This window comes from Aedes aegypti, chromosome 2 (genome assembly GCF_002204515.2).
Source record: "Aedes aegypti strain LVP_AGWG chromosome 2, AaegL5.0 Primary Assembly, whole genome shotgun sequence".
Taxonomy (NCBI): Eukaryota; Metazoa; Arthropoda; class Insecta; order Diptera; family Culicidae; genus Aedes; species Aedes aegypti.
In genome coordinates, this window is record NC_035108.1 from 345,555,688 (window position 1) to 345,583,170 (window position 27,483).

Sequence of the window (27,483 nt, forward strand, 5' to 3'; positions counted from 1 at the left end):
AGTGAATATCATATCAGAACAAACTTTTGTCTAAAGCAGCAAAATACTGCTATTCACTTTTTTTTTGAGGTTATTGAATTGACCAATTGAATTTTAAAAAATGTCATAGCACGCCTGGTTTTTGACACATATTTTATAATTTATGCTGCAAATGTTATCTACTTTTATCTCTCTTCTGGTGTGGTATAAATAACCCTTCACCCTGTATTGATTGATAATATTAATTTTTTATCCAAATGAACTCTGGCCACGACGTAAATCCCTGCGGGCCGAGTCTAAAGAAAGTCATCTTCTGTACTAACTGTAGTCAAACTTAACATATTTCCACTGGGGCTTAAACTGCATAGTCCCATCTGTTATCAGCTTGTTCAAATTCAAATCAATGAAGGGCAAGAATTGCGTCTCTGCCAATAGCTCGTAGAGTTCATTTTTCGGTATGTCTATGCACACTGAATAAAAAACTCTTTATACTCAACTGCTTACTGATCGCATTAGTCGTATGATTTATTGCTACAATAAACCTTCAACCGATACGGATTCGCACGGCCATACCTTCACAGTAGAAGCTCAATGTAATTCGTTTCGATGAGAATCAAACAAAGATCCAATAAAATCACAAATTCTACTTCATACGTATCGAATCCCGTCCCCTCGGTGAATCATCCGACAAGAGTCCGGCTTTATCAAACAGGCCAATTTTACCGATGCGGTCTGTTTCGCGAGGGCACAGAAGTTCACGTCGCATACGAGGTGCAACCTTATCGTCTTTGAAGTTTTTTTTTCGTTCTCTCTTTCTCGATGTCTTGCTTTTGCAGTGAAAATCGAAACAGTAGCGCTCTGTTTGTGAAGAATGTAAGCAAAACAAAAAATACAAAAGTCAATGTCACGTCGTATGTAGGTATGTACGCGCCTCCTCACCTCACATTAGAAGTTGACTTCATTTTTGAAATGTGCTGAGCGTTGATGTGATAAAACACCAGTTACGGGCAGGACCGGATTTGAGCGAGGGCAAAGGGAGAAAACGTCCCTACTCCCCTAACAGGGGATCCAAAATAAAAACAATAACAGGAGTCTTTTCAATTAATTATCTCTAACAAATTATTTGAAACTTCAAAGTTTAAAAATCATTCCTTAGAAACACTTGGAATCCTTTTCTTTGTGTCTGAATTACTCAGCTTGGTTTAGGATTTAATCAAAACTCATGACTGATCTGTCTTAAAAAATCGAGTTAGTTTTCGAACAGTATTCAGAGTTCACTGCAAGATAGGGGAGACTGGGTAGTGGGTAGACTTCATCCATCGGAGACTAAAACGGTTTTATTAAAAGTAATTTTGTGTAATATTTTTTCTATAGGAATGACAATTACAGCGCTAGAAATCCATCAGATATGCACAATAATATTTAGGGGCAGTTTGTTTGCATTACTTCTAAAAAAATGAACAAAGATCTTTCAAACAACTTAGAAAAATTTTAATAGCTTTGCGTTCAGTTTATCAAACTGCCTGAAATTTTCAGAACTTGAAGATGTAAAAGAGTTAAATAAAACGAAAAATTTAAAATTTCCTTGCATTAGATCACAAATGGCGATTAAATGTGTAATAAAATAATTAATTAATTTGGTCTTGATGCATATTATAAAAATGAATCTCTCAAAAAAGGAATATAGAATTTACTAGACAATTAAAGCCGATCTCAAGTTATTGACAGGCGCATTTAATTTGATGATTAAATGGTATCAATTAACCCTGTTTTGGACGTAGTTTGACCATAATCTGGAGTCCATTTCAATAGTAACATCGTTTTAAGACTAGTAACAGGCTGGGAGGGAGAAACCGATACTAAATTTCTGTACGTCATAGTGAGCCGAGATTCTGCTGTCACGAAATGTCACTGTGAGCCGGTTCTCAAACAATGGAGAAACATGATACATAGCGCGTAATTGATATAAAAATATTTGTCGAATTTCATCAAAAGTACAAAAAAAAATTTGCTTTTTGTTTACAGCGATGGGCGTGAGTTCACTGGCTTCGCTGACTGTGATTTGCTTTGCTTGGCTATTGTAGAGTGAACTTCAAGACTTTTCCCAACCATGGGTATTAGCAGAAGTCATTCTCAATAGGGTACTGATTTTTTGATAACATCCTTTTTTATAACACGATAGAGCGTTTTCTTCAAAGTATTAATTGTACGGTTTTCTCGCTCAAAAACTTCAAATTAAAAGATGGGTTTAAATTCGAACCTTGATACTTTTGATCAATGACGACAAAAACGCCACAGTGATTTTACTTTTTTGACACTGGTGATGTTCCTATCTGACATTTCAGAAGGGACACGGAAAACAAAATACACCCAAAATTTGAGTTTAAGCCAAAAGTTGTGACAAAATCCCAAAAACAAGAAAAAAATATGTTTGTGCATAAACCAACGGACAACATTAAACCCCTCTACCGGCAGCTTCATTTTTACCGCAATAAAATATTCAAACCTCTATAACCTTTTTGTTTCTCGATATTTTTTCACCATTATTTCACAAGTTCTCAAAAGACAGCAAGCTGTGCGCGCGAGAGGTTGTGTTTTTGAATTCGCTCCACGTTTTCTATCGGTTCCTCGTTTTTTTTTTTTCGATTCAGCCGATGAAGCCATGAAAAGGCTGGTAGTACTATGCCACCCGGCAAGTGTTTTTAAGAAAAGTGTTACCCGAGCAGGTGAAAAAAGCTCAGCAATAGCTAATTTTGATATGGACATCTAAAAGTGATATTAACTTGATAGATATAAGAGATAAAAGATCTGAAAATGATATCTAAAATTTACTCCTAGAATATCATTAGCATATCATATTTAGCTTTTGTAAGATCTAACCAATATCAGCGAGCTATTCATTTGATCTGCAAACAGCAAATTTTGATATGGCTTAGAAGTTCCAGGAATAAAATTTAGATATTATCTTCAGATCTTTTATCTCTTATGTCAATCAAATCAATATCTCGATTTGATGGTCAGAACTTCGCTTCTGCTCGGGTACTGTTTGAATCTTTAGTGGATGATAATGTTTTAATTGTGTTGTTTGTGTTGCGTGTCAGTTTTTTTTTTCCAGGCCGAGTTTTCGCGATTACGTCAGCGGTTTGGCGGATAATGCGTAATTCTGATCGATGTGACCCGATACGCTGATCGGAAAAGTAAAATTATATTACAGGGGCCACGTGGTTGAAAATGTGACTGAATTGTTAATTCAATTGAAATGTGTGCTGATTGTGGTCTTGTGATGACGATTGTTTGACAAAATAGGCAAGAATCTCAATAAGTGACTGCATGCTTGCTACTTGGTGAGGGCAACGACAAAGCCGCCTTGGATGGATTCTAATTGAAACGAAGAAACGGATGCCGGATGCGTTAAACGTCCAATGGAGGAAACTGGTATATGGTTTGACATTGAAGACAACGGAACTTTGGTGAGAGATTTCTATTTTTATATTCAGGGTTGATTGGAATTGTTGAATATAAAACTAAATACGTGCCTACATCAAAGGGTTAAACTTTGATTGAGGAAGTATTAATGCATTTCATATATCCATTTGGTATCGGGAATGCCTTAATGCGGGGCTTATTGTATCGGACAATGTCCTCGGGATGTACGTGTATGAACAGGCATCCTTGAAATGGGTCGTTGTTTGGACAATAGAGCTATCAACCTTCCATTTCCAGGGCTAAAATTATTTGCAACTTTGAAAAAAGGAATCATGAGTTGGAAATAATTTTCTTCCATAAAAGCACTGCCGGTTCAGTGGGCGATGGATTGTACAAACACACACACACACACACACACACACACACACACACATTATTTCACAAGTTCTCAAAAAATTCTTCTAGTTTTAGAATCTGTGTCGATATTAACCATTGATCAACTGGATCCTGAGATATTCCGAAATTCCTTGAGTGACCTACGCGTAGCTTTAACCCACGTAAATATCCCAGGCTACAGAATTTTTATCGTGCTCGGATAGTCGCTCTTCGGAACAATACATTAATGAGAGTATGCTGTGAAAAAATGAAGCAATTTGGTGCAGTCGTCTTTGAGTAATGAGCATTAAAGTGTCTGGTACAACGCTGGCCAAATAAAGATCAAAAAAACATCATATCGTAATTTTTAGATATCTCTTGAAATACTTAACCGGTTTGTATTATTTTTTCAGAGTAGCTCCTTATTACTTAGCTTTGTATAGCCCACATTTTATTTATTTGATAAATTGACGTAAAACAGAATTGTGCTAAGCAGACAAAGTAGAGTAAATTGGGGCAAAAGTTCAACCTTAGTGGAATAATCAATATTTCCAGAAAAAAGCTTAAGCCAATGAAAATAAAAATAAGTTCCACATAATCAACCTTCAACATATTGGCTAAAGTTTTGCTAAACAAACGTTTTTAAAAATATACACCCATTTTTAGTTATAACAGTTTTAAAATTAATTACTTTAACCGAACTTTTGCCCCACCGTTGTGGCAAGATTTCGAATCTAGTGTGGCACAAAAGTTCGCTGGCTGTAACACAAAATATCGATGCTCTTATGACAGGTATGCTCAAAATTGGGTTAACTGATATACCGTTTTGATTCATATTACGGACACTTAAGGCCTCAGAGAAGTATAACTCAACATAGAGCATACAAAATAAATCATTCTGTATAATTGCTCAGCGTTATCGAGCATCGGAAACCCTTTACTTTCGAATGATGGGTAAAGAACATGCTTCCGCAAGTTGAATAATTTTAAATAAATCAAAATGTGTGGCCTTTTCATGACTCTTATTCCGGACGCTTCCTCACTTTTGACTCATATTCGGGACACTTTGATTCGAATTCCGGAAAGCTCATGAAAATCATTAATAGAAAAGTCAAATCATCAATAGAAATCGTCGAACCACTAAAGAGACGTCTAAGGCAGTTGGGCATTATAAATTTGCAAACATTTTTATGGAAAAAGCTTATTAAAACGAGCCTTGGAAGTTACAACTTTCGAACGGCAAAAATTGAAACATTTCGTGTAAAATGTTTCCCATACAAAGTAGAGTGTCTGGAATTTGAAGCTGTCCGTAATTTGAATCAAAACGGTACCCAAAATAGCAGTTTTTCACAAAACGTGAAATTTTGATGACTTTTTTCGCACGATCGAGCATATTTCGCTGATACTAATATATTGTAGCCAATAATGTGTTGAAACTGAAGGCTCACTGTGAGGAATTTTGTGCTTTTTAACAGTTATAATTTATCTGAAATTATTGATTAGTTTTTCCTCACCTTACACTAAGTATTCAACGGCATCAAATGTGAAATCATCCCAAAATTTCGTTGGAGTCCCAATAAAAATACTTTAAATTTCTATGTCAATCTGTAAGAAATTTTCAGGACAACATTTGGAATCTTCGAGAATTAATCGAAAATTTTCAAGATCCTGCCAGTGTATGGTTTTCAGTGACAGCAGGATTGCATTGATTTCTGGTAGCTCGAAATCTAAGCCAACTGTCTCATATCTATCAGGTATAGATTGGAGCATGGCTGCCCAACCTTTTTGAATTGAATCTCAGAAATCCTGTGACTGGCCAAATTTTTCAGTTCACAACATTTTTATAAAACCGAAAAAAAGTCAATCAAAGAAGAAAGATTTTTCTGGAGAAATTATAAAATAAATAATTGTTTCATTCTGCGAGATTTTTTTTCAGGCTTCAGTGATAATCTTTCACGTGATCCTTTGAAAATTTCACTCTGGATTACATCAGAGTATATCTCAGGGTTCTTTTGAAACTCCAACCAGGACTCTGTTAGAATAATGTCCGGGATTTTTTAAGTATCAAACTAACTCAGAGATCAGTCATAGATCCGCAAAAGATTCTATTAGAACTGAACATATTTATAAAATTTTTGACAACAGAATCATTTTCGGCGATATCATTGTTAGTAACAACCGCATTTATCATTTACAGAACTCATATGAGACATGAATCTGTAAGAATAGAAATCAATGTTCAGCAGAAATGAAAGTAGCAGAAACTACTAATGATATAAAAATTAGAAACACAATTCATTGGATCATATCGATAAAAGCTACCCCGCTGTACTATGTTATCTCGGATTACGGTATTCTTTTTTTGGATAAATTTTAAATCTTTAAAATTTAATTATTGTTCTAGACATTCCACTCAAAATTCAAGTTCAATACGCCGGTTAATGGACAAAAGGTCGAAAGAACAAAAGGTCGAAAGGACAAAAGGTCGAAAGGACAAAAGGTCGAATATAATTTGCTTGGTGGGAAATTCTTCCTTCTTTGTAAATAGATTGTCGACCTTTTGTCTCTTCTTTTTTGTTCTTAGACTTTCTGTCATTTCGACCTTTTGTATTTCCACCTTTTTATCAGAGATTCCAAAATGCTAGCTTGTGGAACTACAAAATGCGTTGATTTCTGTGCCAACGGTCCCCAGGACCCCATAACCCAAATCCGTCACTGATCACGGGGAGCCGTGTAAGCAACAGAACAGTACCACAGTAAGCAACAGAAAGCGATGAATGTGAAGTGCGCTCTCTCTTGCCTGTTCGGGGGTTTATTCCATTGCAAGCGTGTCGTCGTCGAAGTTGTATAGTAGGTACTAACTCGCTGGGCGTACGTTGAAGGATCTCGCCCGACACCGAAAGGTATCCAGGTGGAATATGAAATTTCTTTGCGTGTTGCCTCTGTACTACGGATCGTAAAACATTTTATCAAAATGTCACGCAAAGTGTTGTGCTGAAGGGGAGTAGAGGTGGAAGGTACACAACCCTTTGGAATACATTAGAGCGAGCAATTCTATTCGATTGGTCGAAGTTCGATCTTATTGTTGTAGGACGCAGTCGGTTGCTAACGAATGGTTGCGCGATTTATGAATATGGAGCAAATGCTAAATTTATTGCTTGTCATGATAACACAATATTTCTGCTGAGGTTTTTGTTATGTTAATCAACTTACAGATGTGAAAACATTCACTCAACTTTTATAAGTTGCTTATTATCAAGAACATTTGATAACTTCAATCAAATTCCTACGGTTTTTTTTCTCTTGTTCGTTCGAAAATGTGTTTTTTTTTTATTAAGTAAAACATAGTCGAAAAAACTTCATCGCTTGTAGTTTTTTTAATTTGCTATTGATAATTATACAGATTTTCCTGCAGAAATTTTTCATCGCTTGTAGTTTTTTTAATTTGCTATTGATAATTATACAGATTTTCCTGCAGAAATAAGGATATAGTTTGGCCCATAAAAATGCAAAAAAATAGGAACTTTAACATCTCACACACAAGCATTATTTATGATGTTTTCATAGGTTAATGTCTTTTTAGATTATTGTAGTACATAGTTTCCTAAGCTATTGATCGCGACCCGGGGGGTTGTAAGCCAATATTATTGGGGTTGCGATAAAAAAACTAATTTCGTATTTTTCGCCTACATTGTTGAATGATTCGTAGAAACTTTTCGACTTCAGGGCAATAATTTTGAATTGAAAGATAGTCAGGAAGCAGAGCACGCCATAAACTATTAACAATGGGCAGCAACTAGGATTTGTTGTTTTCAAACATTTTGGTTGGACGAAACACTCTGCTAGTATATGTAGTGGTGATAAATAGCATCGAGTAGTAAATATTTCCAAAATATCCAACTTATCTATCCATCTTCTATATAAATGAAAATGGAATGGTGTTTTATAGCACGCAATGGCGTGGAAACCGGTTTCACACAATTCTTCCACTCAAAGAAAGCTTTTGGCTTATAACTATGGAAGAGCTCCTAGTTTACAACGCTGAAAAGAAGGCTCTTCCCCAGTGGAGACGTACTGCCAAAAAGAAGAAGAAGAAAAAGTGCAAGATAAAAAACAGAAAACGAAATCACTACCCCCTCGTCTGTTTCCTTATTATAATCCTACCCTATCAAATGCCCTCCGTCTAGATAAGAATCTTACCTTCACGCTCGACCGTTCAGCTGTGCAGTTTCCGCTCTAAACCGTACGCGCACTAATCTCACTTCCTCTCTGTTCGTGTCTTCCTCCGTTGTCCTGTTATCAGCTTCTGTATGTTTTCCTTCAAGTTGCTCCTCCCTGTCCAGTGGTAGTCTTCCGAAATGCGTTTCAACTACTTCCACTTTGAACACTCAACAACGCTTAACACTTGTGGCACGTAGCTCGGCACAAACAGCAATCAAAACAGACCTTCAACGGAGACAACTACACCGGTAAACCTAAAAGTATCGGAACGTAAAAAAAAAACCATCAGCAAACAATTTTTCTTCGGCCGGTGCCCACTTTTTTCAAGCTGTCTAGCTAGTTGAATACAACTGCTGAGGGCTGGATATTATTGCACTCGGTACGAAGTTTCTTCAGTGCGATGACGACGCCGACGTCGCGGAAGCTTAGCTGAAAGGTGCATTTTTCTGTTTGCAATGTTACGCGTGTGGTATGGCTCGTGTAGTGGCTTGAAGCATGATGTTTGTCTAGGTTATTTTTATTGGGCCTGTTCTGAATTATCATGAATTTAATTTCGAAGACAGGATTCCCAAGTAAAAATGATAGCTGAATAAAAACTTATTTGGCTAAAATGCAGTTTATACAGCTTTTTTAGCTGAATAAACTGTTATTCAGCCACCAATGTTACGTTGGTAAGGATGGCTCATGTTGAATATATAGGCTGACCATAAGCCAAACAGATAAAAACGGGACAATTTTAAAAGACATAGATTATGCGATTGTGCTTCTTTTCCCCGAATTCCAGTTCCCTGAATGGCCCATTTCTCCGAAGCCATTTCCCTGAATGACCCGTTCACTTGTAAAGCAATGCAGCTCAAAAAAGTGCAATAATAGTCTTTACCCGAGCAGGCGAAATAAGCTAAATAATAGCAAATTTTGATATGGACATACAAAAGTGATATTAACTTGAAAGAGATAAAAGATCCGAAAATAATATCTAAAATTTACTCCTGGAATACTATTAGCATATCATATTTAGCTTTTATAAGATCTCACCAATATCAGCGGGCTATTCCTTAGATCTTCCAACATCAAATTTAGCTATGGCTCAGAAATTTCAGGAATAAAATTTTGATATTATCTTCAGATCTTTTATCTCTTATGTCATTCAAATCAATATCTCGATTTAATGGTCAGAACTTTGTTTCTGCTCGGGTAGTGAGATAGTGTTAAATTAGAAAGATTGATAAGCTACCATAGAAGGAGATATTTGATCATTCTCGACTAAATACATATTGTTCACCACCTTAAAATGCAAAAGGTTTTGACAATTATGAGTGTTAGAACTTTTCGGAGAACTGAGCTATTCGGGGAAATTTATATTATATTATATATATTATATCAGGTTCCAACCTGAAACTCCAGTATCCACCCTGGAGTGCCAGAATTTACACTTAATCCAAGAATCCATGCTGACGTCCAGGATGCACAATGAATTCTCGGGATCCACACTGGAATCCCAGTGTCCACATTTTAATTCCAGGACCTACACTTCATACCCAGGATCCACACTGGAATCTCAGGATACACTAGAAACCTAGGATCCTCACTGGAATCCCATGATTTACACTAAATTTAACTCTACTAACATTAATTCCACACTGGACCACCAAGATCCACACTGATTACCCAGAATCCGCAGTGGAAACTCAGAATCCACACTGGACATCCATAATCTACATTGGCTACCTAGGATCTATACTGAAATTCTAAGATCCATACTGGAATCCAAGGATCCACACTGGAATTTTACTTTCAACATTACAATCTTATGATCCGTATTGAATACCAGTATCCACATTAGAATCCAAGTATCTACACATTTGAATCCTTAGTTCTACACTGAATTTTAACGATGCACAAGCCCAGGATCTACACTGAAATCCTACGATTTTCATTACAATCCCAAGATCCACACTGGAATCTAGGGATCCACATTGAAATACCAGGATCCACTCAAAAGGTTGATTTTGAAAAGCGCTGAATTTACGGCTTAACCAATTTACTTCCAAGCTACAGTGAAATGTTCAGATCAATCGGAGCCCTAGAAGCTAAAATTCGAGTCTCCAAACATGACCATTTTGTATGAAAAAACGGTTAATGCGTATTGCTATCTGCCCAGTACTGTATACACTAGCATAAGTGATAGTGATCATTTTTTTTCAGATCAAGGTTTTTTCTCCCAAATAACTGTGCAAAATTTGGGCACAATTAGTTAGTTCAGTGTGCAACAAGTTTTGTGTTACTACTAGAAATAAATTTCTTTGCTCTTACATTAATCGCAATTCTCCATCTTGACAAAATTGAACCACTAAAGTTTTAAATGTCACTGATATTAAGCATTAACACAACAAATGTCTTGAGCAAAATTCGTTTATTGTACTGTGAAATTGAAAACAATATTGTCACACATACTCCGTTCCTAGTAGTTTCTTATCAGATCAACTAATCGTACATCCAAACACATTTTGCATGCCACCCGTCGGTCGTAGCAAAGAACAGAAATATGCACCCAGCTCACAGCACAGAACTCCGCAAGAAGAAAAACTGGTTCGAATTAGTCGAGCTCTCTCGAGTGTACGACAAGCTACGCGACCGATACGGAACACCCATATTGTAGTTAAACACGGCGGGGCGCTGCTGGCATATTTATTTTTGTTGGGCTAGGCTAGGCTACGAGAGGCTGGATCACTGCCGTGTGCAAGCAGAGTTCGCTTCCATTCTTCACGCTCTAAAGCTATGCAGCTGCGGCATCATCGATGTTTTCAATATTTCTCTATCAATATTTTTCTGCTTGCTCACTTGTTATCTCGGTCAAAGCACTTATGCTGTTGCTGCATCGCAAACATCGCCGTCTGCTCTCTCTCTCGAACCGAACCGAACCTAACGAACGAACAGATGATTTCATGTGGTGCACTTTTCGCTTGCTTCACTATCATTCTTTCGTTTCTTCGAAGTGCAAGGCTCACACGCGGTACGCGCAAAAAATATGGAACGCACACTTCCACCCACTCAAAGAGATCTTCGCCGCTAATTGAATTGCAGCAGCATAACACAAGGGCTCAATGCACCCCTCCACTGCCACAGTGGGTAGGAATCGGCCGAAAGCAGCAAAGAATTCTATATCTCAAGTCGCTGTTGAGTTCGGATAGCGATTTACCGTATATCTAAATGATTTCAAATTGTCCAGAGCCCTCGTTAGCAGTTGTAGGATTATTTGTGATGCCCATTTAGCCCAAAATCTCACATTTTTATCCAATTTAGCAGATTTCCCATCATTCAAAAAGATTCAGGAGATAATTTCAAGTACTTAACTATGTAGTAGACTTTTTCGGAAACATGCATGCATATCTTATTTTAATATAAAATTGATAGTTTTCTAATTTTTTTTTCCACTTTCTCCAAATGAACAGTCATTTGCAAGATTTGAAAATGTGATTAGGGTAAATGCGTTTATCTGTGCCTATTTCACTAAAATCCCTCACTATCATCTATAACTGTTTTCACACTTCTTAACTAGCTACTCTGTCCGGAAATCAATTTTAATTTTTGAAAAATGTTTCCATATTTATAAAATGTGAAGATATGAATACAAGCTGGCAATAACAAAAAAGTCACTCAGCCTTATTTAAACCCGAAAACCTTATTTTTGAATACAATTACACTGCGGAACACGTTTTTGTCTCAAGTACCAAAATACCGCTATTCACTCAATTAAGGGTTGCTGAATCCATTGCCGTTTTCAAAATTATCATAGCACGTCTAGTTTTTGAGATATTAGCTGTTGAAAATGCGAAAATTGACTATTTTGGCCAACTTGCATGCAAGTTTCCCAGCTTGTAAGGCAATTTATTAGCTTAGTTTGACACAGAATTCATACTTTATGTGTATAACAATGCTTATCGGCAAAGTTTATAATATTTTCGATGCGGAAAAGTTGTTTTTTGATGGTTTAAAACAGTATTGTATTTTCCCATATAAGAGAAACGACGAATTTTGTATGGAGAAAACAAGCATGTCGAAAAAATCGGTTTAATCCAAATTTAATCACGCAATTTCAATCAAATTTTATCCAAAATGAAAGTTCAAGTGCAAAATAGCATGCTTAGTGGATTAGATCACCAAACAGTTTGATAAATTATACTTTAAATTTAATGTAAACATCAATAAAACCAGTGTTTTATACAACTTTGGTGACCTGTAGCTAAAAATTGTGACGTGCTGGAACATTTCTGAAAATGGCATCAGGTTCAGCAACCCCAAATCTACTCGAGACACATAATTTGATCCTTGAGACACGCAAACATGTCATTTTTGTTACGCTGTGTTATTGATCTCTCGCTTACTGTTATGCTCATAGCATGTTTTATTATCATTGAACGTTTAAGAAACAATCTGGAATAATTTGAATGACTTGTTTTGCATTTTCATTATTTTATTGAAGAATAATTGAAAGAAAAACAGATTTTTATACTCAGCGAGTCAACAATTTAAATGTCAAACTGTCTTTGCCCCAAATTGTTCATAGAAAATCTAAAATGTTCAAATTTCCTTGCTATTCATTTTTTTTACAGTACACAAATTAGAGTAGAAGTACCGGTTTTGGCCAATCGCTAGTCGTAGTCATAGATTTTAACTATCATACTTCTAATTTAGCCACTATCATGAGAAATAAATGTGACGTTGATGTACCTTAAAGATTTTTAGGCATATCAATCAGATTGTTCAATCATAGAAGTTTGACGGCCTGTGGTGAGTGATTTCTTTTAAGTATTTATGGAGACATTTCAGTAAGAGTTAGAGACATTTAATGCATAACTCTAGATGCCAGCTTCAACAGAAGTTAAGAATAAAATTGGCGTTGTCATTGCAGAAACTTTATGTAGGAATTACAATAATGATTCATGGAAGAATCCACAGCGAGAGGAGACAGCTCACTGACAGTTGGCATATTTTCTTGCCTTCTTTGACTTCTCTTTTTAACTCTTGGGTTATGCACAATGGTCAGATGAACTTATTTTGGTCAAAATTATTCACTTCTTGTTGTTCACTATGGAAAAGCATGAGAATATAAGAAAAACAATAGCAGTTTGGCAACACACAACTATATTTGGGCATTAAATTATTTAAAATGTGAAATCATCGAAAACCTTGAAATTTAAATTAGGTTTATTTCTATTTTGACGGTTCGAATGTGCGGGTTTTCCAGTGATAGTTGGTGACAGGTTCCCATGACTTTTGGGAGCTCACTTTTTTTTTCTATCTTTATTTACGAGATTTTTAGCCCTGGGCTAGTTCATCTCGGGACCAACGGCTTTACTTCCCTTCCGAAGGAAAACGTCACTGAATTTTTTAGTGACTATCTCGGGGATGGGATTCGATCCCAGGTCCTCGGCGTGAGAGGCGTGTGTTCTTACCACTACACCAGGTCCGTCCCCAGGGGAGCTCACTATCTAAGCTAGCTGTCTCCTCTCTCTCTCTCTCTCTCTCTCTCTCTCTCAGATGATAACGTTTGCTCGTCAATAATTCAAATTGATACTCGACAAAAAAAATTACGCTTGTTAACTACCCTCTGTAAAATATTTCCCAAATTTTAGCAAATGGCCATAATGCTCGTAATAATGAGCGCTGAGTGGTGTCAGTTGCAAGAACAAGCATTGAAAAAGTACCAAAATCCTAATTAATAAAAAGCGTATAGTTTTTGAACGTGTTTTGCAGTAAATATTTGATGGATATCCTGGTACTTTACTTTTCTTTCCTGACATTATATTCTAGCTAGGATTAAAGCATAATAATTTATAAAAATTTGCATTTTTTTTAAATGCGAACTTGCTTTGCTATTGTTGCAGAAGGGTATCGCGTTAAAATCAAATTTGCACTTATGTTCAGGAAAATTCAAAAAAATCCTACCAAAAACGATCTTTTACGGCAGCTATATTCGAAACCAGCTGCTTTCAATAAGGTCTTGCTCTAAAACTGCACATTTAAATTCGAGAGCATCCACAAATGGCTAAACTGCAAGTAGTACCACACTTTTATTATGTAGAACAAGTGTGCTTTCCAGATGGCATTTTAACTCAAGAAAAGCTGCTCTTTGGTTAAAAACTGAACTGAAGAAGACTCCCAGACATTTTCCACATCAGTCTTAGTAGTAACCAAGAATTTTCTGACACTTTTAGTGATAAAAACATATGCCTTTTAAAATTCCCGTATTTTATTACACCTAGATTTGGCAACATGAAATTCACGCCTTTTTGCCAAAATAGGTAAGGTACTGTATCCACAAATTTTGAGACAAAAACAAGTTTATCACTTATTTTTTAACCTTAATTTTCAAATTGAGTTGTGTTTGATCCTTTGACCTTGACGCTTGCTCCTGTGGGGGCCGGCAATGAAGGCAGGATCAAACATGTCGCGCGTCGGTCAAGTAAAAGTGAAAAAAACCACGATTGCTTAGTTGTGTTTGATCTTCCGACCTTGACGCTTGCTCCTGCGGGGGCCGGCGATGAGGGCAGGATCAAACATGTCGCGCGTCGATCGAGTAAAGTGAAAAAGTGCCGCTTTCGATTAGTTCTTTATGATCTTCCAACATTGACGCTTGCTCCTGGGCAGTGCTTCAAGAAAGCCCGAGTAGTCGTCAGTTGTTTTCCATCACGGGTCGCGCGCCTATTTTCTCTGAGTGCTTTTATATAGCCGAGCAAACGACTGAAGCTGAAAGAGGATTGTTGCTGCTCAATGATGACGGATCAATTGGTGAGCTCGTTTCATGCTACTGTTCCTATTCTATAAAATATGTATGACTGTACCGTTAATCGTTACAACGGTGAGATGTAAATATGATGTTTCAAAAAAATATGAATGGTTCGTCACTGTGAGTGTCGACATAAACTCTGATTCATAAATTATTTATGTCTAATTTTTTTTTTATTCAATACACCTTCTTCTTTTTACCTTTATTTTTGTAATCAAAAATAAAACTTTGAATGGTTCGACACTTCAAGTGTAGACTTCCGAAAGGTTCACTTTGTTCAACAAACTTTGAAAGGTTCGTCACCTCAAGTGTCGGCATAATTTTTCTCTACATAGATATTGTTCATATCAAATGAAAATATTATATTTACATATAAGCATGTTTATATCTCACAAATAATTATTTATTATGATCTAATCGCTTATCAAAGTGAACCCTGTGACCCAACGATCCTTCCCATTAACAAACATCCCTCCCAGTAACCTTTGTGGAGATGCAGAGGCAAACACGGTCTCCAAATAGCAAAGGTTACACACTAACATTCCTTCCCCCAATCCCACCTGACTGCAAGGACGTGGCCGGCGCCGTTATTGACCATGTATAAATAGAGGCACTGAATTATGCACACTGAAGAAGATTATGGCCAATCCCAGCCGAACTTCTAGTTGATTCTTTGTGCATTTTCACTGACTTCGGTCAATCACGGAATAGCAACCATTGATATGTGTAGTCAGTCTAAGCTAAGCTAAGCTAAGCTAAGCTATTTTTTAACCTTAATTTTCAAATCCCCTTTTTTTCGCTTTGACCATGTTTCCAACGAGAACCAAATTTCAAGTTTTTTATTCTTAGATACACGCAGCAAAAATAACTTGTTTATGTCACGTCATTTAGCTGCACATCAGTTCTGTCGACAAAATGATGTACAATGACATTTGGTTGGATACTCTAAACCAGCGTGTGCTGTCGTTGCCTTTTTGTGAGGGAGCTTAAAAACTTACTAAATAGAGAGGCAATAAAAACTGAGCGAGGAAGATGCGACACAAAGCACAACGTAGGAAAATTCCATCAAAAGAAATGCCATCACAACTCAGCGGGGCCTGTTTTGTTCGTACGGGTCATTCAAGAGTTCTTTTGAAGTGTGAGTAAGGGTGAGCAAATTGGACTCGGAAAATATGCGACACTCTGTTTTGGGTGTAACTTTTTATCGTGTGGATAAAAACTAATGAAATTTTGGGTAATACTAGTTTACAGTGTTATGTTTATGAGCTTATGCATGCTATAAAACGTTTGACTTTTATTGTGCGCCCTATTTTCAAGTTGCCCGTGAGAGAGAGCAAAACAGCACCAACACTCGGCGCACAGTCTATTTTGCTCAAAGTAAGAGGGAGCATGGAGGAGAAAGCAATGAATACTAGATGGAAACGTCCTTCCTTGTGGCTAACGTTTCCTTTGGGAACGGTTTGGCGTGTTGTTCGAATAACACTACCAAGACAGCCAAAAGGAAGGAGGGTTCAAGTGCTCTAATACTGTTTGGCGATCAAGCAGGTTCTATCGATCGGTGGCTTATATTTTGGGGAATCATTACTCAGTCATGGATGGATTGTCCATATCATGCGTATTTCTCCCCGATTTTCAAGTAATACTGTTTCATATGGTATGCCCTCATCAACATCTAATCCAATTTCTCTCGCCATTCCCTTACGGTACCTATCCCTCTAGTATTCATTGCTTTCTTCTCCATGCTCCCTCTTACTTCGAGCAAAATAGACAGATATGCCGGTAAACCAATTGAATATAATTATCACGGTCGATACCTTTGTATGTATTTTCTTTCAACGTTTTGTCACCCAATCAAAACATATAGTAAATGATCGAGCAAAAGTTTACTTCGGTTTAGGAACAAAACGTCGAATGCCAAAACATCGAAAGATAAAACGTTGAGTTCCAAAATGTCGAAAGGGAGAAAACATCGACAAGACAAAACGTCGAAAGCAGTAAAATTTCAACAGCGATTTAAAATTGTTTTCCAGATTTCTTATTTTACATCTTGTTTGGTGAAATGTGCGTTTAACACATAGTGATTTTTTTTATTCTTCCAAGAATTTTTCGTTTTCTTCCATCTCTCTCTTTTCGACGTTTTGTCCTTTCGAAGTTTTGTCCCATCGACGTTTTGTTCTATCGATGTTTTGTCCCTTCGACGTTTTTGGATCCAAACTACCTCACGAAAAAACTTTAGAATTGTTTACAATTCACATATTACCTTTTAATTTATGGTTGGGTGACAAAACGTCGAATTCCAAAACATCGAATGTCAAAACGTCGAAAGCAAAAAACGTCGAAGGGACAAAATGTCGTATGAAAAACGTCGATAGGAGAGAATTACTTGGAAGAATAATTCTCTTCCGGAAGAAAAAATATTTCACTCTGTGCCAAACGATATCCAATCGACCACAATGTGAAAAATGATATCAGAAAAACAATTTCAAATCGGCGTTAAAAAAATACTACTTTCGACATTTTGGCATATGGCGTTTTGTCTTTCAACATTTTGCCCATAAACCTAAATTTATGATTAATTTCGAAATAAAAGTCACCAACGATTAAATTTTGCCTTAGTTTTACGAAAAACTGTTATATTTTGGGCATGTTACAGTTTATCCTGTGGACCCGAAAAATCAGTTTTTTTGGTCTATTTTTTTCTGTTTGACGTGATTGTGGACTTCAGAAGAGTTGTAGAAAAAGTTATGATACCCATTTTGACCGAACATTGGAAATTTGTATTTTTTGTGATTTTGAAGTTATAAACAAATTTCAGCAAATCGATCAAAAGTGTCTTCAACAAAGTTGTTAATAAAAACATTTTCTAACAGTTCGCAGAAGAGCGTAATCACAAATTTTCTCACGCAAAAAAAGTTTGAGTCAAAATTTAATTCTAAATAAGGGCCACCCTATCAAACTTTTCTCTTAGAAGATGCAAAACTTAATATCGAACAGTTTCTCTGAAGACACCATACGTCCAAAATAGAAGAGAACAGAGAAATCACTTTTTCCTGCTTAATTGTCGATATGGACCATTGTGCGATGGTATCGCGTAAATTTTAGTTACCAATGACGTAGTTTTCGATCACACTAAACCGAATATTGTTCGGATCGAAAACATTTTCAGTCAAATTGGACGTTATTTTACAAAACTGGAGTATTTTTTAGTTCAAATACCATCAAATTAACGTATTTTTTTACAACGAGCTTTTTTTTTAATTTCTTCATTAGTATCATTACAAACATTACATTCATTTCTTATATCTAGGTGTTCTGTGTTATTAGACAACACTATCATCCTAATTTGGTAGAACAAATTTAAAATTTTATTAACATTTTGTTAGCAGCATATTACATTTCATTTGCCGTAGCAGTTCAGATTTTTTTTACAGGTGAGTTGATTTCACCTGCTTATAAGAGAAAAAAACATGTTTTCAATTACATCGAGTCAAATGTAATATAAGTTTGTTCCTGGTGTGTACATTTTAGACAATCAATTGTATACCTGTTATAACTTAACAGATTTGAGCTTTACAGCTATATTTTTGGCTGTCTACGAATACACAATCTAATAAAATATGTAACCCGAACATTCAAGAAATTTCGGGATAATTAAGTCAAACAAATTAATTTAAAAACATTTAAACTACAATCCTGACAGAGGAGCTAGTTAAAAGTTTGAAATCAATTATCTATGATAATAATGGATTTAGAGCTTCTTCTTCTTCTTGACATTACGTCCTCACTGGGAGAGAGCCTGCTTCTCAGTTTAGTTGTTATGAGCACTTCAACAGTTAATAATTGAGAGCTTTCTTTGCCAAAGTTGCCATTTTCGCATTCGTATATCGTTTGGCAGGGAAGTCAAGGAAATTTCCTTTTTACGAAAAGATCCTGGACCAACCAAGAATCGAACCCAGACACTTTAAGCATCTTTGTAGCCGTGGAATCTAACCACTCGGCTAAGAAAGGCCCCGCACATATATTTGCGACTGTTTGCGTGTGCTTCAATATTTTGTTGCCATTTTTTAATTTTTAGAAGTGCAATCTAGATATTGAAGAAGAAGAAATTGAGGAAGAGAGAAAACTATCATTTTAAACCTAGCAAATGAGGGATTGTTGTAAAATCTGCTTATATGTACTCAGAATAATTTCCAAATGTATCACTACCATAATAACTATCAAACAATTGAAATCCATACGAGAAACCTCTTTAAGAAGTGAGAAAATTATCAATCAGGGTAGATTGCCAATTATTGCACAGACTAAAAATAATACGCCGAATAATCCACAGCCCGTGCATTTCTGATGGGCGTGTTATAATTAAGTCCAACATAAAAAAATTAGGTCTGAATGAATTTTCCACAAAAATATTGAATTTGTTGAAAAAAAAAATAAATAAATTCGTTAACAAAAGTAATATAACTGAAATTTTTTTTTTTTTTCATTTATTATTATTTATTTCTATCACCATCACAAGTTTGACTGCGTTGGCCAGAAATGGCTTGACCTTTGAAAATAAATATTTCAGGGTCACTTCAATCGTAAACCCTTTTCAAAAGCGATTCAAATAATATTTTGCAGAGGGTTTAAGAGGTTTTGGGCCAAATAAGCATCACGAATAATGTTGAGGCTGCCAGCGAGCGCCGCAAACATATTTATATATGGATGAAATGATATGATATATGACCATAGTAACTTAAAACTAGACGCAGAGACTTGATACATTTTGAGAAATCTATTGAAAATTAATCAAATTGGGGCTAAATGAGCTACGTAGGTTGACTTGCGTGTGTTGGATGAAACCAGTCTCATTTGATTCTTCAGGGATTCTTTTTGCGGAAATGGGCTAAATCACTATCCGTACCCAACAGCGACACGAAATATAGAATTATTGGCTATCCTTGGCCAGTTCTTGCCCACTGTGACAATATGTGCAACCACACTCTCTCGCACTCGTAGCACTTTAAGCCTGCTCAGCTGATTTCTGTTGTTGCCCCGAAAACTGGTTTGTGTGGTTCTTTCCGTTGTCGTCTTGCCTCGTCCAATCAGCAGTGCTCTCTAGCCGTGCACCAAAGGAAGCAAGCGAGGACAACCGGCTCGATAATGGCACAATTGGCACTGATCGCAAAACGCGGAACTGCACGCCACTAGTTAACCCCTCCCAGCTCTTCACCCCCGCACAATTCCACAAAGCAAGAAGAAAGCCAAAGACCCCGCTCAAGATCAACACTTCGCCGCCGGCTAACCGAACGACCGGCCGGACGATGATTGCCCCCTTTGTTGTTGTTTATCCACTAAATCACGTTCTTCTAGCGTTCCGCGTATCTGAATATAGGTACCATCCACGTTGTCCCCCCATAGAACCAAAGCCACACACATGCAAGTACCCACGGGACGAGACTGCACGGGACGGGGGGTAAATTCTCCTCTACTCCTTCGGAGCACTAGACGAGACTTCCTCCAACCAAATTGCACGACGACGGCGACGCCAAAAACCAACGATCCAAACACGGCAACGCTTCGAGACAAACTGCCGCATGGCGAACAAGAAATTGCATTGCAACCAGCAGCAGACTGCCACCCATTATTGGTGAGTGGACACAATAAGGAAGCGCCAGCAAGAGTGCGCGCGCTTCGGCTGATTTCGCGTGAATTCACCTTCACCGGGGCACGACCGACCGGCAGCATGGCGATGAACGTGATTCTGGAGATTGTTGTCATTGTGGGTTTGTGCTGAAGGTGAGATATCGAGAGAGCGTGAGTGCACTCACGGCCGAGGGTTGAAATGTTTTAGTACAAGAGAGAGTACTTTTAACTGGATGAATAATGGAGACGCATTGTTTTTTGTTTAAAAGATGTTAACATATTTAATTTTAATTGAACACGTGTAATAAGTTTGAACAAATCTAGTATCTCCTCCAATCAAAGAAGTATCTTCTTCTTCTTCTTCTTCTTCTTCTTCTTCTTCTTCTTCTTCTTCTTCTTCTTCTTCTCCTTCTTGGTATTATGTCCTCACTGGGACAGAGCCTGCTTCTCAGCTTAGTGTTCTTATGAACACTACCACAGTTATTGACTGAGAACTTTTTTGCCATTTTCGCATTCGTATATCGTGTGGCAGGTAGGATGATACTCTATGCCCAGGGAAGTCAAGGAAATTTCCATTACGAAAAGATCCTGGACCGACCAGGAATCGAACCCAGACACCTTCAGTATGGCTTTGCTTTGTAGCCGTGAACTCTAACCACTCGGTTAAGGAAGGCCCCTATCGAAGAAATATCTTATCTTATTTGATATGCTATTTGGTGCTTTTATTGTTTCACAATTGATTATTCACACACTGATTAAAAATACAATCAATTGTGATTGAAGACACAAAACTCGTTTGTGTTTGACAGAATATGATCAAAATGTGTATGAGATAGTTTTTTCAAATGAATTTATGATAAACAAAATATCATCAGAATCCAATGAAGAACGACCAAATAAAGTATTTCACTGCATGAAGTAAACGCCCAAAAAAGATACGTTTTTAAGTTTTGATTTGCGGAGGAGCCCGTTTCGCAATCAGTTTTCCGAAGGAAAAAAAAGATAACAAAGTGTGATAATTACTACTAATTCGCCTAGCAGGATTGTGTGCAGTTGAAGCGGGAAATATCCAATGCTTGACCAAGAATTTGACAAGGTCTACAATATCTATATCATATTTTCATATACAGGTATGTTCCGTTTTTATCAACACGAATAGTTGACGAAAACGGAATAATATTCTTAGACAAAATATTTTAGAAATTTGAAAAGAAAATTGCAGATTTGTCAGGAAAACACACATTTCATAAAAAAAAAAAAATGCACAGTATTGATGTTTAGGAGCTGTGAGGAGCATGTAGATTGTAGACTCCTATTAATCAATATGATTTTGTAATAAATCATTAATGGTTTTTGTGTTCTTGGTTAAAATTTCAATAAATGTAATGTAGAATATTAAAAAGATAATCACATAAATGAATTTGACATCACAAGATGCGTCATATTTGTAAAAATTACCACGAGGAAGTGGGTCAAACTGATCATCGTTATTTTTTTTTTCAAGAAAGATTGAACAAGAAACAACTTATTTTTCTACTGTTCATCATCATCCTTCTGCATCTTCTTTTTCTTTATGGTATTACATCCCAACTGAGAAAGAGTCTTCTTCTCAGCTTAGTTTTCTTATAAACAATTCTACAGTTATCAACTGACAGTTCGATCTCTGCCGTCGTCAGACACAGTCAAAGGCAAATGTGCGCTCTGCACTGCGGTATTTCTTTGTCAACAGCAAGCGCTGTTTAGGAATCCCTTTTGTTCTCGATTTCGCACTTTGACGCCGTTCGTCGGTAGTGATTCGTTGCTGTATAAATTACATCTGTACATCATCATGACTGATGTGATGATAGTGAACACCGTTCAATTTCGTTTCCTAATTGGAAGCCCACGACCGTTTGGATCGAAATCGCCAAATTTACCAAGAAATTGGAGACGGATGTAGCACTAATGGAGACAACATACCGAACAGCGCGTGATCGATCGTTGTTCATCAAGTTTACAACCCAGGAAGCTATGATGAATTTACTAGAAAGGAACGCGGGAACACGATCGTTTGTCTATACCAGTGGAACAACAGTAGAGGTGCGAATGACGATCGCAGGTGATAATATGCGTTATGTACGTGTATTCAATTTACCGCCGGAACTACCTGACGATGAACTACTGTCCTCGGAGAATTCGGCAAAATAGAACGTGTGGTACGAGAAAAATTCCCTCCGAATTTGGGCCTCGACCATATGTTCACAGAAGTGCGGGGAGTTTATATGGACGTCAAGAAAGATATCCCACCTTCAGTCTAAATGGTGGGTCGGAAAGCTAAAATTTTCGACGGTCTGAAAGACACTTGTTTTCTGTGTCAAACTGTGGGACATCAAAGGGACTCCTGCCCAAAGCGAAAAACTCGGGAAAGGAAGCAGGAAGAGATGAAGCAGGATAAGTCAGCGAATTCGTACGCTGCGGTAGTTTCCGGAAAGCAAGCGTTACCGGCAGAAGAAGTGATACCGATGGACGAAATAAGCGAAGTTCTCGATGAGGAGTTTATCGACATGCCTTCGGAAACAGACGACATGGAACAAATTGAGTTAACTTTGTGTGGAACTAAACCGGCTTCGATCGAGGAAACGCAGCGGCAGGAGAGCATGGAAAAAATGAAAGCAGCTGCCCTTGCCATCAAGGAAGCGTTTGAAAATGAAACAGCAAACATACGGCGAGCCAAATTTGCGAACTCGAGTTCCAGTACTGATTCACAGCCTAGGAAGAAAAGTTCCCGTAAATCTTATAATTGAATTTCTTTGAAATGGTTTATATTTAAAATAACAAATTTTGTAAACAGGATCCTCGGCTCCGTGGAGTTTTTAATTAAACAATTGAGCCTCTCAAATAAACGAAGTAGATAGACAGTTATCAACTGAGATTTTTTGCCAAGGTACTTTTTTGGCATTTTTGACCACACTCGATTGGCGATCAAGTGTAGAGTTATGTTACGAAAGTTTTGCAAATTTTTATTACCTTATATTTTATTGCAATATTTACCAAAATTTTATCAGTAAAATGATTGTGGTGATCTTTCTTTTAAAGTTATTACTACCAACTTCGACAAAGATGCACTAATCGCCAATCTAGAACAGCGCAACCATCGCCTTTTAGCTTTACGTTGGATCACGAATAGACTGGCAATAAACTAACCTAAAGTTCTAGAGACTTTTGTTAAGTAAAAATAATATTAAATACTAGTGATCCCGTCAAACTTCATTTTGCCATAAAGTAGGCTGCTGAAAAATGACATGCATTCTCCCATTCAAAACGACAGATTAGTTTTCAGTTGTTTTTTCAGTTATTCTAAAGAATTTTCCAAATCATTTCCTTCACTCAAACACTTCGAAACACTTGACCAATGCAACAATGAAATTATCATGTAAGTCTAATAGCTCGTTCTTAAGACATCACGTTACATACAAACACCATTCCCTTTTTATTTATATGTAGTAGTTCATCAAAAACAGAAAAGTGTACAAACTCTAGACACGCTATATCTGAACCAGGAGATTATACAAATCAAATGTATATCGGATTTTTTCTCGTTAGGGATTAGTATTTGGTCTATGTTTTCATAATCAGAAGGTTTCAAAATATTCTATAGGTGAAATTTTGATTTTTTCCACTTTTAAGTTATTTTTCATACTAAAATCTTTGGAAATCCCGTTTTGTGACCCAAATCCGCTCATACAAAATGTATGGAAAAAATTTCACCGATAGAATATTTTAAAACCTTCCGATTATGAAAATATGGACCAAATCCTGATCTTTGACGAGAAAAAATCTGATGTACATTCGATTTTTATAATCAGCTGGTTCAGACATAGCGTGTAGAACAAGCTGCACCAAATTAGAACTTTTTGGAAACAAAAACTCTTTTGTAAAGTTTTATGAATAAGCGTTTGGCTGTTGGTATAAGACTCCTAATTAACCTTTTAATATCTATGTTGGGAATGGGTTCATGTCTGCTCAAAGATCAAGGCCCCAGCAAATTTGGGATGGCGAGGAACGTTACGTAAAAACGTCCAGTTTCCACAGTTTCTCAAATTGTCAGCTATTTCAGCCCCTTACCCTCTTCCTCGAGCAAACTAATTATATGGAGATTCCGAAATTTTCTATAGATTGCTTAGATTTGCTGGAGCTCTTCCCCTACCCCTTGGAACAGGATCAATCAATGGCTGTTTGCTATAAATTTTGCAATGCCATCGGGTTTGAGAGATAGAATATAATGTTCAAAATCTGACAGGGTAGACAGTCTTGTCAAAAATAAAATAAACTCGACCATCTCTCTTGCCGTTGCCCTTGAGTTCATTCCCAAGTGCATCCCTTATAAAAAAAGAACATATATGGGATCTTCCGTTATTCACGTAAGGGGTTATGAGGGGAGCGGGGTTTGAGATATCTTACGTGCCATACAAATTCTTTTTTATTTTCATACAAAAAAATCATACCTTAGCGGGAGGGAGTTGAAAAACTCCCAATGTCTATCAAATTTACATAGACAATTCTCTGATGCCATGTTACATAAGAAAAAGGAGAGGTCTCTGCAACTAATCACAAATTCCAGTTGTTGTTAGGACGTGGACAGAACAACTCTCGATTGTTGAAGGATGGATCAATCTTGTCCAACAGACCATGCTAAGTTTGAAAACTCCAATTGATTAGTGAATAAGAAGGAGTCAAACATTATCGAATCGTATATGACTTGACACCTACCATGTATCGTAGGTGCTTAACATTATCATAATGTCGAAATTTCAACTAAGAGGCATTTAAATTGCTTCAAAATAAGTATTTAGTTTATATTCTAAACATTTTGGAAATGAAAGAAAAACAAAATTGTGTTGATAAAAACGGAATAATTTGTTGACGAAATCGGAAGTGATAAAAACGGAACATACCTGTATTGATTTATTGATTCGCCGTTGGTTTCACCAACTTCAATTACGGAAATTGTTTCGATTCCGAGCGCTTTTGAAAGAAGATGTAAAGACTATTATGAAATAAAAACACTCATTTTTTCAGACGTAGCCAGGTATGTCAAGAGGAGTTAGTAAACTGCATTTTGGCGAAATATGCATTGTAGATCATCCTTACGATTTCATTTACGGTTTATGCAAGTCATCCTGATGTGTGACTGATTGTTGTGGGTTTAGGAACAAAATGTCGAAAGGACTAAATGCCAACAGTGATTTTCAATTATTTTCCAGTATTCTTCTTTTTCCATCGTGTTCGATGGAATGCGCGTTTCGTTTTCTTCCTATTCTTTTTTTTTTAACGATTTATCCTTTCGATGTTTTGTTTTTCGAAGTTTTGTCACCCAACCAAAATATTGAACTATAAAATTTGAGATATTGCATAATACCAGGAAAATGTTTCATTCTTAGTTTATAAATTGTTTATTTTGTTTAAAAAAAATTTTTTTTTTTCAATTTTTCGACTTAGCCAATTTGACGACAAAGAAGTGAATTCCAACGTTTCGGCCAATGGATACAGCCTTTCTCAGAGGATATAAACTTGTACCATCTCTAGTCATACCCTATTGGATTTTTGATCATTCGTCTTATTAACTTGAATCGATTTCTTCCTAGATTTGATTTCACGTTTACCTTGGAAAAGATATTTTTTGAACCAGTCAAGTCAAAGTCAAATTTGTATCGACCTTATTTAAGAAAAAACAAATGCATTAATTAAATACTTACTGCAAATCCTAAAGAAAAAGTGTTTGAAATTCCATTTGTGCAAACTAAATTTTTTTAAGTTTTTTTTTGTATTTCTAAATTGATTTAATAGTTAATACCTTTTCGGCAGGTATACGTAATACTTAAAATTTGGAGAACCTTATAAGTAATAATATTTACAGTGATAACATGGAACCTTTAGATCATCATGGAATGAAAATGTGCAAAACTATCAATATTTGTAGGTTGTTTGAAGTACTCCCGTACGCCGCCTTGAAATTAATAAACAGATGATAAGTCTGGAAGTTATACTCCCGGAATTTGTCTAAGATCATTCGCAAGCTAAACATCTGATCCGTTGTCGAACGGCCCTCACGAAAACCAGCTTGGTATTAGCCGACGAAGGACTCCTCGAGCGGCCTCAGTCTGTTAAACAGGATGCGCGACAGGAAAAATGCGCCGAATTCAGCAGGGTAATTCCTCTGTAATTGGCACACTCCAGTCTGTGCCCTTTCTTGTAGATAGGGCGGATGAGGCCATCCAACCAGCCGGAGAGCAACTCTTCGTCCTCCCATACCTTCTGCAGTACTCGGTGGATCGACTGGTAAAGCGGCTCGCTTCCGTGCTTAAGAAGCTCGGCCGGGATCTCGTCCTTCCCAGCAGTTTTACAGTTCTTCAGCTCGCTGATAGCCTTTTCAACCTCTCCTATGGTCGGTGGGTCCACAGCTTGATCGTCATCATCTATGTTCATCCTGTTCCTCGCTCATTCCATTCCACCTGGCAGCCACCGCCGTTTTATCGGTCAGCAAATTCCCTTCTCGATCACTGCACATGGCGGGCACTGGTACGGTATTGTGCCGCGCACCATTGACCGTTGCATAGAATCTCCGCATATCATTCCGGTTCATGCTTTCTTGAGCGTCAGCTACCACAATTTCTTCGTGCTGCCTTTTCTTCATGCGGTGGATTCGCTTTTCTTCGGCTCTTGCTGCCCTGTACCGCTCTCTGTTCTTTCGGGTACCGGCCACAAGCATACGGCTTCTGGGAACATTCTTCATGTCTGTCACTCTTTTGCACTCTTCATCGAACCAGTCGTTTCGTCTTCGTTGTTGATAAGTACCGATCACTTCCCGCGTAATTGTTGTCACAGCTTCATGGATAGGGTCCCACAGGCTGTCGACGTCTCCAGCATCGTTAATTCTTCCCAACTGCTCGTCTAATTGCTGACGATATTGCGCAGCTACCCCATAAGTCGACAAGCGTTGTATATTGAAGCGCAGCGTTCTGTTTGTTGTGGAACTCGCGACGCTGGATAACCGCGCCCGAATTTTAGCTACAACGAGATAATGATCT

At 37.1% G+C, this 27,483-nt stretch overlaps 1 protein-coding gene across 6 annotated transcripts in view; it reads right to left on the bottom strand.

Annotated features, from left to right (window-relative positions):
• LOC5569036 (ubiquitin-conjugating enzyme E2Q-like protein 1) overlaps positions 1-20,374 on the bottom strand; it is a 290,341-nt gene extending 269,967 nt beyond the window's left edge. For 2 of the 6 annotated variants that reach the window (XM_021846168.1, XM_021846173.1), the window contains exons 1-2: positions 20,222-20,374; positions 7,981-8,255 (exon numbers count right to left, since the gene is read on the bottom strand). The gene's annotated coding sequence lies outside the window, so the exon portion shown is untranslated. Of the gene's footprint in view, positions 1-7,980; positions 8,256-10,842; positions 11,141-20,169 lie in introns of those variants that run through there. The other 4 variants (XM_021846170.1, XM_021846169.1, XM_021846171.1 and 1 more) reach the window with 4 other exon arrangements.
• Positions 20,375-27,483: the final 7,109 nt, after the last annotated feature.